Genomic DNA, 12,127 nt, shown 5'->3' on the forward strand with positions numbered 1-12,127 from the left:
ATATATATATATATATATATATATATATATATACATATATACATATATATATATACATATATACATATATATATATACATATATATATATATATATATATATATATATATATATATATATATATATATATATATATATATATATATATATATATATATATATATATATTTTTTTTTATTTTATTTTTTTTTTATTTTTTTTGATCTTTTGCATTAAAAGTAAAAGATTTGGGGTCTTTTTGATCTCTATCTCTCCAGATCTCACCATAAAGAGGACCTGACATCCTTATTTCTATTATAAGGGATATTTACATTCCTTGTAATAGAAATAAAAGTGATAAAAAAAGAAAGAGACATTGTAAAAAAAAAAAAAAAAAATAAAGTAAAGCGCTTCCAACCGTCCGTGCTCACACGCAGAAGCACGCGCTTATATAAGTCACACACGCATATGTAAACGTATTCGCACCACACATGTGAGGTATTGCAGCAAACGTCAGAGCGAGAGCAATAATTCTAGCACTAGACCTCCTCTGTAATTCCAAAGAGGTAGCCTTTAAGGGGTTTAAATTGTTGCATTTTATGTTTTTTTAGTACTGTAGTTTGTCGCCATTCCACGAGCGTGCGCAGTTTTAAGGGTGGCATGTTTGGTATCTATTTACTCAGCTTAATATCATCTTTTACATTATACAAAAAAAAATATGGGGTAAATATTGTGTTTTGTTTTTATAAATTCATTAAAGTGTATTTTTTCCCCAAAAAATTGCGTTTGCAAAACTGCTGTGCAAATACCATGTGACATAATTTTCTAGCAAAAAAATACTAATTTGTAAACAAAAAGTACCCGAAAAAAATCCTGGGGGGCGCGTGTTTAATTAATTGATATTGCGGATGGTGTGTATATTCAGATGAAGATTTAGCATGAATCTCTCTATTAGGAAAGGTATATTTGTGATATTGAAAGGCCGGTTTCCGTGTCACATTTTCCGGCTGACCATAGAGACAAAGTGATCTCATTGGCGAGAACTTTTCTGATTAACTGTTCTATCGCTTTTTTCCAAAAGTCACGTAGCTATCGGGCAATCCGCGTCTGTAAGAACCTTTACCATGACAACCCGTGTAACGGCCTGCTGAGAGCCAAGGAAAGGTCCCTCTGTAGCCTGACCGAAGCGTAATACCACCCAGCGATTAAATTACAGGCGTTTTCTACGGGGTCACCGTGTCTAGAGATTTTCAACAAGCTTTAAAGATTTTATTCTACGTTCCCGAGGAGGGTGGATCATCCGACTCTGCCTTCTGGTCACACGCAGATTTTTTGATATCATTTTCTTTCTTTCTTTTTTTTTTTTGCAGAACGTCTATTGTGTGTTACTGCATTTTAGAAAAGCTCTCCACTTTTTTGACAGCTGCTTCGGTCTTTATATTATGGAAAATACACTATATTGCCAAAAGTATTGGGACACCTGCAGCTATAACAGCTTCAACTCTTCTGGGAAGGCCATCCACAAGGTTTAGGAGTGTGTCTATGGGAATGTTTGACCGTTCTTCCAGAAGAGCATTTGTGAGGTCAGGTACTGATGTTGGACGAGAAGGCCTGGCTTGCAGTTTCTGCTTTAAAGTGTCTGTAAACACTTACAACACACTTTGACCTACAGGTAAGCCTAGATTAAGGCTTACCTGTAGGTCTAAGAAATATCTCCTAAACCTACACGGTTTAGGAGATATTTGCCGAAAGACAGGCACCGCTGTCTACGGAGCATGCACCGTAGACAGCGGCGCGCAGGCGCACTGAGCAAGCCGCTGTCAACGGCGATTGCCGTGAGTGGCGGCTCCCGTGCGCATGCGCGGGAGTGACGTCATCGCGGCTTCGTCGAATGACAGCGACGTAGCAGTGAGACCCACCGAGAAGATGGAGGCTCCAGACTACAGGGGACAGCGGTGACTTCGCTGGCTCCTGTGTCAGGTAAGTGACACATAATGGACTACTATGCGATGCATAGTAGTCCATTATGCTTTACCTTTGCAGGGAATCAAAGAGGAAGTAAACCCATCAGGGTTTACTTCCTCTTTAATTCATCCCAAAGGTGTTCTATTGGGTTGAGGTCAGGATGCTGTGCAGGTCAGCTAAGTTCATCCACCCCAAAACTCACGCATTCATGTCTTTTTGGACCTTGCTTTTATATACCAACATACAGTATTTTCTGATGACACCCTAGAGAACAAAATAGTGGTAGTTCCAATTTTTTTTATATCACACAATTTTAACGCAAATGTTTAAGAAACGCACAATTTCAGTAAAAAATACAATAAAGTTCATTTTGGGGCATACAGACACAATAACTTACCCAATTTTTTGGTAAAATATTAAACACAAGATAGCACCAAGTAAATAGATACCCAACAAGCCCCCTAGAGGTCATCAGTTTAACATTACAGAGGAGGCCTGGTGCTAGAAATATTGCTCCCACTCTCAACGTTTTCATGCGTAGGTGCCCCCGATACATGCGTTTATGTTGCTACATGTGTTTATGTGGGGGGGGGGCTCAAAAATGTTTTGGGGGGTTTTATGTGTTTGGATGTAACTTTCATTTTTGACTATTTTATTAAATTTTTCCTTTTTTTTTCCATCACATAGGATACAAAAAGTCCCCTATGTAATGATTTTTTGGTGGCAGGTCCTCTTTATTGGCCGGGGACACAGACAGGCAGACCCGGGAGTGACATCTTACACATCACTTCCGGATCAGCAACAGGAAGCGGAGGAGAGTAGACACAAGTACAAGGTGGCACCATCTGCATGTCACTGCATCTGCATGCCAGTCCCAGGCTTGCAGATGGTCAAGCAGAGCCTAAGATACATGGCTGGCAGGGACGGGGGGATGTCAGATGGTGTACAGAACGCCCCCCCCCCCCCCTGAAACATACCTCCCTGCTTGTGTGATTGGCTCACTGATTTTACCAGAAGTCTGCATTAGGATACAAATCAGATTTTGGGCATCTCCTGCAACAAAACTTTAATTTTTGGTGAGATACTCCCAAAGAGAAAATCACGTCTAAAGTAATGCAGGCTTTGCCACTTTCCTCATTAGAATCCTGCAAGTGCAGCAGCTGATTGATAATTATACAATCACTCCCATTAGATTCACATGGACACAGAGAAACAAACAGATATTTCTCCAGAATAACAAAGGGTAGGAATCTGCTACAAAGGTTGTTAAAAATCCTTGTAATGTACAAAGATCACATTTATAGGGGAGTGTTTTTTTCTCAACAAAAGTGACGTGCTCACGTGCATTTTAGTGCAGTGCGGGAAAACGTGATCCTGCACTGCACCTGGCATGAACAAGCCCTCAGCCTTGAACCGTAGTACAGTCTCCTCTCCAGGCCAGTAAAGTGTTTCTAAATCCAGGACCCTGCATCCAGTATATCTGGTCTCCCACCATACACAGAACATGGAGATACAATTATTTTAGTAAATATAAACTGCTAAATACCTTTTCTCATCAGCAGTTAGAGCAGTCTTGTGACTTCTATCATTGTCTGGTTAAAGCTTGTAGGAGTTTTCAATCTCCTCCGGCTGTCCTAAGAGCCTGAAGCACCCCCTGACCCTCTGTCTGGACAGTGCTGATTGGCTCTGTGCTGATCACATGCACCCTCCCAAGAAAAAAAAAGAAAAAAAACTCTCTAGCAATACACACCAAACTGAGCGTGTGCAGCCTGACTCCATTTACTCTGTCTTATCTGGACATGTTTTGGGGGCAATGCAAGAACAGGAGGATCAGAGAAGACAGGATCAAACAACCTTTTTTTATTTTTATTTTTTTGCATATACAGACAGATTTTACTGTTTTTACTTATTTTACTGTTGTGGGTTTAATAACACTTTAAAGTGTTACTAAACCCAGGACCGTGCATTCACTACATCTGGTCCCCCACAGTACACAGAACATGGATTCAAATGGCTAAATACCTTTTCTCATCAGCAGTTAGAGCAGTCTTGTGACTTCTATCCGTGTCTGGTTTGTAGGAGGAGTTTTCATTCTCCTTTGGCGCTCCTGAGCCAGCAGGACCTCTGACCCTCTGGCTGGACAGTGCTGATTGGCCCTGTGCTGATCACATGCACCCTCCCAAGGAAAGAAAAACTCTATAGTAATACACACCACACTGAGCATGTGCAGAATAACTCCTAGGGCTCTGTACTATATAGGAGATGGCTTGGGGGCAGTGGAAAAAGGGGGCGTTCAGAGAAGACAGGATCAAACAGAATATGTAGGATTAACCCCTTAGGTTCAACACTAAGGGTTATAAAAAGCATGCTTTACTGCATATACTGACTTATTTTACTGTTGTGGGTTTAGTAACACTTTAAGCTGTCTGTTGATGCTGCCAAGTCAGCAGGTGACCATACAGCCCAGACAGACTGGATCTATGGAGGTCTGGCAATGTACAAAGTGGCATTTGAGACAGAACAGTCTGATCACTGCCTAATAAAGAGGCAACCACTTTCCTCCTGATTGGTGGACTACCTAGACCAGTGATGGTGAAACTTGGCACCCCAGATGTTTCGGATGATGATGGCATGATGCTAATGCACTCTACTACTAGAGCATCATGGGAAATGTAGTTCCAAAACATCTGGGGTGCCAAGGTTCGCCATCACTGGTCTAGACTATGGCCGCTCCAGGTTATAACAACTTTTTCATGAGCCTCAGGTAACCTGCAACATGGTCCATATCAACTGTGCTGTTACTGCGCTTCTCTCCGGGAGTCTATCTAGGCCACAGAAGAAGTAATATTCCATGGGAAGAGGTGATTCTCTACTAAATTAATCTGATTAGAAGCAAATAAAGGGTAATCCATTATCCCTAGGTAAATGCATAAGGCTCTATGAGGATCGTGATTGTAATAAAAGATTCGGGATCTCACTATTTATTATGTGCAGATATTGTGGAATGAACAGGACCTTCTACATGCCATGTATGCCGAGACAGAGGAATTCATTGTCTTCGTACTGATAGGGGCGTCCATCAGATGGCTGCTATAGATCTTCAATTATAGATATTGTACACATGTGACATGACCGGGGTTATCATTTATGTCATAGGCTGATATATGAAAGGAGGCGTCTATGTCTTCACAGACAATAAAAATAATATGTACGTCATTCTCTGTCTATACACTTATATCCTCCTTACCTATCCAATGGAATCCTGAACACACCTACCGGCAATGGATGGGGTAATGGAATTGTAGAAAGGAAGATATTGAGGGATGAATGAACAAGGAAGAAGAGAAAGGAAAGTAGGGAGGACATGGGGAAGGAATACATGGGGGTGAAGGAGAAGAGAGAGCGAGGAGGGGAGAGAGGAAGTAGGAAAGTAAACATGAAAGAGTGGCAAGAACAGAGGAAGGAAGGAAGGAAGGTAGAAAGAAAAATAAAGGATATTTGGGAAGGGGAGGGTAGAAGGGAGGTAGGAAGTAAGGGAGGGGGGAAGGAAGGAAGTGTGGAAGAGGGTGTAAGAAAAGATGAAAAGAAGGAGGAAGAGAAAGGAAAATAGGGAGGACATGGGGAAGGAATACAGGCAGGGATGAAGGAGAAAAGAAGAGAGAACGAGGAAGGAAGAATAGAGGAAGGCAGAGAGGAAGCAGAAAAGTAAAAATGAAAAAGGAAGGAAGGAAGAAAGTAAGGGGAAGAAAGGCTATGGGGGAAGGGGAGAATAGAAGGGAGGTAGAAGGGAAGGAAGAGGGTGGAAAGGAGAGAGGAAGAAAAGGAGGAAGGAAGGAAGTGTAGAAGAGGGGTGGATGGAAAGATGAAAAGAAGAAAGAAGAGAAAGGAAAATATGGGGATATGGGGAAGGAATACAGGGAGGGATGAAGGAGAAAAGAAGAGAGAGTGAGGAAGGAAGAGAGGAAGGCGTGGAGGAAGCAGGAAAGTAAAAATGAAAGAGGAGGAAGGAATGAAGGGGAAAGAAATGATATTGGGAAGGGCAGAGTAGAAGGGAGGTAGAAGGGAAGGAAAGGAGGGAGGAAAGGAAGGAAGTGTGACAGAGGGGTGGAGTTTAGGATGAAAAGAAGGAAGAAAGAAAATAAGGGGAAGGAATAGTAAAGAGGGGGGAGGAAGGAAGGAAGGAAGGAAGGAAGGAAACAAAGAAGATGAAAGGATGAATAAAAGGAAATAGAAAGGCAAAGGAATGGTAGAGGGGGAAGAATGGTGAAAAGGACAGAGGGAGGGATGGAGAAGGAAGAAAGGCAGGAAAGAAAGAAGAAAGGAAAATAGAGGGTTGAAGTAAGTAAGAGAAAAGATGGGGGGTGGGGGGAATAAAAAAGGAAGGAGGAAGCAAAAGATGGAGGGATGAAGTGAGAGACAATAGAAAGGAATTAAGTGAGTAAGGTGGAAGGAAAGAAGGAAGCGTGGGAGGAAAAAGGGAAGGAATGATGAATGAAAGTACGGAAGAGAAGGAAGGGGAGAAGAGAGAGTAAGGAAGGTTAGAGGAAAGAAAGGAAGGATGAAACAGGGGAGGGAGAAAGGAAGGAAGGAAGGAAAATAAGAATGGAATAATCTGATGGAGGGTTGCAATAAGTAAGAAAAGAGACAGGGAGTGGAAAGAAAGGAAGGAGTAAACAAAAATGAAGAAGGAAGTGAGGGTGGGGAAAAGGGGAAGGAGGGATGAATGAAAGAAAGGAAGAAAGGGGATTATAGAAAAGGAAGTAAGGAAGGATAGAAGAAATTAAGATTCAGAAGGGATGGAAGGAGTACGGAAGGAAGGAAAGAAAGTACAGTGGAAGAAACTGATGGAGAGTTGACGTAAGTAAGCTTGGGAGGGGGTGGGAGAGAAAGGAAGGAGGAAACAAAAGATGGAGGGAAGAAGTGAGAGATAGGGGAGAGGAAGGACGAGAGGAAGGTGAAAAATGGAAGGAAGTGAGGAAGGAAAGATGAATGAAAGAAAAGAAGAGAAGGAAGGGTAGAAGGGGGAGTAAAGAAGGATAGAGGAAAGGAAGAAGAAAAAAAGATGGAAGGGCTAAAGAAGACAGGAAGAAGGGAAGAAAAACGGATAGAGGGATGAAGGAAGTAAAGAGAATGCGGAACTGGTGAGGAAGGAGGGGTGGAATGGTGAAGGAAGGAAAGGAGGAAGGAACCCATAGAGAGATTAGTGAATTGAGAAGAAAGTAAAGGGCTGTTGTGTTTCATTTTCTTCAGCAGTCATTCAGCAAACATACTGATTGCAATGCCTAATATACAGATAGTCACTATGGACTGAAAATGACTATAAAACAATGGCATGACTAACAAGTGAAGCTATGGACATCATGTCCAGAACTGAATTCAGGTAGACTTTACCATGATAACTCAGAACAGATAGTCACGCCAAAAACACCTTAATCTCCTCTTAAATAGGAAGCATATGAATAAATAAGTCTGTGTGCCAGCCTTTCGGATCAACAATTACTTTTAATTTTCTGCATATTTTTTCACGCTTAGACAAATGTGGCAGGGAGATGTGTTTCCAGGAGGGGACGGTTCATTGGGAGGCAGCAGAGATTGTTGAGAGGTTATTTAGGCTGCAGCATGGAATCAATTACAGCTGCCATCTGTGCCAAGTTTATGAGACGGGGCTGTAGGGAGTGGGGAGCACGCCATTGTACGGGTAGCAGCGCGATAGTGAGGTGAGCGCGAGGTCAGGCCGCACTTCCAGCACAAGAGGACTTGTACTGCCCATTACTGTCGCCATAATCAAATCATACTTGAAAATAATGATTTTAGGGGAAAAGTGTTCTTCCCTTCTTCAAAGCATTTAATTATGCACACTGAATGGACAGGAAGGAGTCCTGTTTGTCCTTGTCGCTGGAATGTACAAGATACAAAACAAGTGACAGAAAAGTAATTGCTCCATGGTCATTGACTGTCATGATTACTCAAAGTGCAGTGACCATTGCAACTGAGAACAATGCAGCTTAACCCATCAAAGTGCCCCTGTTGTAGGGTTGAGGATATGGTGTAATGTAAGTAGGTAGGGATTCGGAAGGGAGGCATTGATGAATCCTGGAACTATGCAGCACAAAAAAAACTACTGGTGGAATTCTTTGTCCAATGAGCATACACGTCACTCATAGTTACATAGGTTGAAAAAGACACAAGTCCATATAGTTCAACCATTAAATAAATAAATAAATAAATAAAATATTAAATATCATACAATCCCATATACCCAATCCTATACCCACAGTTGATCCAGAGGAAGGCGAAAAAAACCCAGCAAAGCATGATCCAATTTGCTACAGCAGGGGAAAAAAATCCTTCCTGATCCCAGAGAGGCAATCAGATTTTCTCTGGATCAACTTTACCTATAAATGTGTACCCAGTTATATTATGTACATTTATGAAAAATAATCCAGGCCTTTCGTAAAGCAATCTACTCAGCTGTCCAGAACCACCTCTGCAGGGAGTCTATTCCACATTTTCACAGCTCTTATTGTGAAGAAACCTTTCCGTATTTGGAGATTAAATCTCTTTTCCTCTGGATGTAAAGAGTGCCCCCTTGTCCTCAGTGTTGACTGTAAAGTGAATAACTCAACAGCAAGTTCACTATATGGACCCCTTATATATTTGTACATGTTGATCATATCCCCCCTTAATCTCCTCTTCTCAAGAGTGAATCAATTCAGTTCCTCTAATCTTTCCTCATAGCTGAGTTCCTTCCTGTCTCTTATCAGTTTGGTTGCCCTTCTCTGCACTTTCTCTAGTTCCCTGCTTTGTTTAACCCAAGCTCCAGGTCCATATGGAGGTACACAGGCTCTTGCATTGTTTAATCCCAACCCCAGGTCTGTACAGAAGTACACAGCCTCTGTCATAGTTTACCCACAGCCCCAGGTTCATACAGAGGAACGCAGGCTCCTGCATTGTTTTTCCCAGCCCCAGGTCAGTACAGAGGTACACAGGCTCCTGCTTTGTTTAACCCAAGCTCCAGGTCCAAATGGAGGTAAACAGGCTGATGCATTGCTTACAGCCCAGCCTCAGGTCTGTCCAGAGGTGCACAGGCTCCAGTATCATTCTCCCTCAGCCCAAGGTCCATACAGTCATACACAGGCTCTGGCATTGTTCACCCCCAACCCGAGGTCCACATTGTGGCACACATGCTCCTGCATTGTTTCCTGAGCACAGGTCTGCATGGAAGCACACAGACTCCGGAATTCTTTACCCTCATCCCCAAACTGCCATGGATGTAAGGACCTTCTGTTATGAGACTGAAGAAAGTAAACAATGGACTGCAAGTGTGGTGACATCACCACTTATGTGCTGGCAGAGTCCCTCTGTTAGCATATGAGACTTGTACATACTATATATATATATATATATATATATATATATATATATATATATATATATATATACCGTATATATATATATAAATTTAAATTGCCATATCTAAAATTCAGCTTTAAAAAAATAATACCGAAAGTTCAGCTTTAATTTATTAGACACTTATGTAAAGTCCTTATGTAGAATCTAGTCCACCATCCCCAGACAATGCTGCTATCCAAGGGTGGCTGAATTGCCCTTCCAGAGATACAGTGGAGGAATTAGTGTAGCCACCCTAAAGCCTTGTAGACACAATCGGATTGTTGGCCAACAAAGCGTCAGGCTTTTGTCTGAAGGGCATGTACCGGGAACTTGTCTTGCATACAAACGGTGCACAATTGTCGGCCGACAAACATGAATGTAGTTATGTACTACGAGGAATTTCAGCTCTTGAGCGCCACCACTTGGGCACCTTCTGCTAATGTCGTGTTTGGCCAGCATTGATTCCGAACATGCATGTTTGTACTTCCAACTTTTGTGTGACGGACTTGTGTACAGACGATAGGAAAATCTGGCAACAGACCGTTGTCTGCCAAAAAATTTACTAGCCTGCCATCCAACATTTGTTGGCGGAAAGTTGGACAACAATTGTCTGATGGAGCGTACTAACGGGCGGATTTTTGGCCAACAGTCTGTCATCACACAATTCCCTGCCGAAAATCCAATCGTGTGTATGAGGCTTTAGAAAGGAAGTGTGTTACTGGCTGGATGACAAGGTGAAGAAAAAGGGAGAAAAGCCTGTAAAAAAAATGCAGCTGCTACATCTAAGGACTGATAAGCTGAAATATTACATTCTTGTTTTTAGGGTTTAGATGCCCTTTAATTGTATCTCAGTGTGAAATCTTTTAGGTGTGATTGATAGTACACATCCGCCAGAATTTATAGAAGTATAGGAGGAAGGTACAACAATAACATTGTCCTAGATTTTGTACAAGTTTCAGACATCGATCTTCAGGACCTTGGAGAGCTCCTGCATGTCGCAGATAGGGCCGTTCTCACTGGGGCTGGCCATGGTGATAAATTTCGATTTTCTGGGTATGACAATCAAAATGGTGTTTTGGAGCTCATGTTCAGAATCCAATATAATCCATGCTGCCACAGGAGTGGAGTGCTAAAGGGTACCTGTCGTTGGGTATAAACAATAGGAGCAGAGATTTAATGCACCTTCCTTCGGTAGAACTTGAATGAAACCAGTAGGGTTACAATAAATTGGGTAATCCACATATCATTGGACCTCATTCTAACACAAGCATTTTCATATGAGCTTTATTTCATCAGTCATGACAAAGAAGTACTCGCTTCTGAAAATACCAATTGCCTGGCTATGTCTGGTTTCAGTAAGTTTGAGTCACCTCTCAGAACAACTCGGAAATACCTTATTTCTTTCCAAATGGTAAAACAAAAATCCCAATAAGTGTATATTGATTGGTTTGCGTGAAAGTTGTAGCGTCTACAAACTATGAGAGATATAGATATTGGAGTAAAAGGAGGAAAGAGCAAATTTTTGCGGTGCTTTACAAATGATAATGGAAATCAATGATTAAAAAAGTATACAGTGAGGTCCATAAATATTGGGACATCAACACAATTCAAATCTTTTTGGCTGTATAAACCACCACAATGGATTTGAAATTAAACGAACAAGATGTGCTTTAACTGCAGACTTTCAGCTTTAATTTGAGGGTATTCATTCACATCCAAATCAGGTGAACGGTGTAGGAATTACAACCGTTTGTATATGTGCCTCCCACTTTTTAAGGGAACAAAAGTAATGAGACAATTGGCTGCTCAGCTGTTCCATGGCCAGGTGTGTGTTATTCCCTCATTATTCCATTTACAAGGTAGAGATAAAAGGTCCAGAGTTAATTTCAATTGTGCTATTTGCATTTGGAATCTGTTGCTGTCAACTCTCAATATGAGATCCAAAGAGCTGTCACTATCAGTGAAGCAAGCCATCATTAGGCTGAAAAAGATAAACCCATCAGAGAGATAGCAAAAACATTAGGTGTGGCCAAATTAACTGTTTGGAACATCCTTAAAAAGAAAGAACGCACCGGTGAGCTCAGCAACACAACTGGAGGATGACAGAATAATTATTTCCCTGGTGAAGAAAACACGTTTCACAACAGTTGGCCAGATCAAGAACACTCTCCAGTAGGTAGGTGTATGTGTGTCAAAGTCAACAATCAATAGAAGACTTCACCAGAAAGAATACAGAGGGTTCACCACAAGATGTAAACCATTGGTGAGCCTCAAAAACAGGAAGACCAGATTAGAGTTTGCCAAACAACATCTAAAAAAGTCTTCACAGTTCTGGAACAACATCCTATGGACAGATGAGACCAAGATCAACTTGTACCAGAGTGATGGGAAGAGAAGAGTATGGAGAAGGAAAGGAACTGCTCATGATCCAAAGCATACCACCTCATCAGTGAAGCATGGTGGTGGTAGTGTCAAGTTTGGGCATATATGGCTGCCAATGAAACTGGTTCTCTTGTATTTATTGATAATGTGACTGCTGACAAAAGCAGCAGGATGAATTCAGAAGTGTTTCGGGCAATATTATCTGCTCATATTCAGCAAAATGCTTCAGAACTCATTGGACGGCACTTCACAGTGCAGATGGACAATGACCCGAAGGATACTGCGAAAGCAACCAAATAGTTTTTTAACGGAAAGAAGTGGAATGTTATGCAATAGCCAAGTCAATCACCTGACCTGAATCTGATTGAGCATGCATTTCACTTGCTGAAGACAAAACTGAAGGGAAAAT

The sequence above is a fragment of the Lithobates pipiens genome, unplaced genomic scaffold (genome assembly GCF_037356315.1).
Source record: "Lithobates pipiens isolate NorthernLeopardFrog02 unplaced genomic scaffold, aLitPip1_a1.2 Scaffold_13, whole genome shotgun sequence".
Taxonomy (NCBI): Eukaryota; Metazoa; Chordata; class Amphibia; order Anura; family Ranidae; genus Lithobates; species Lithobates pipiens.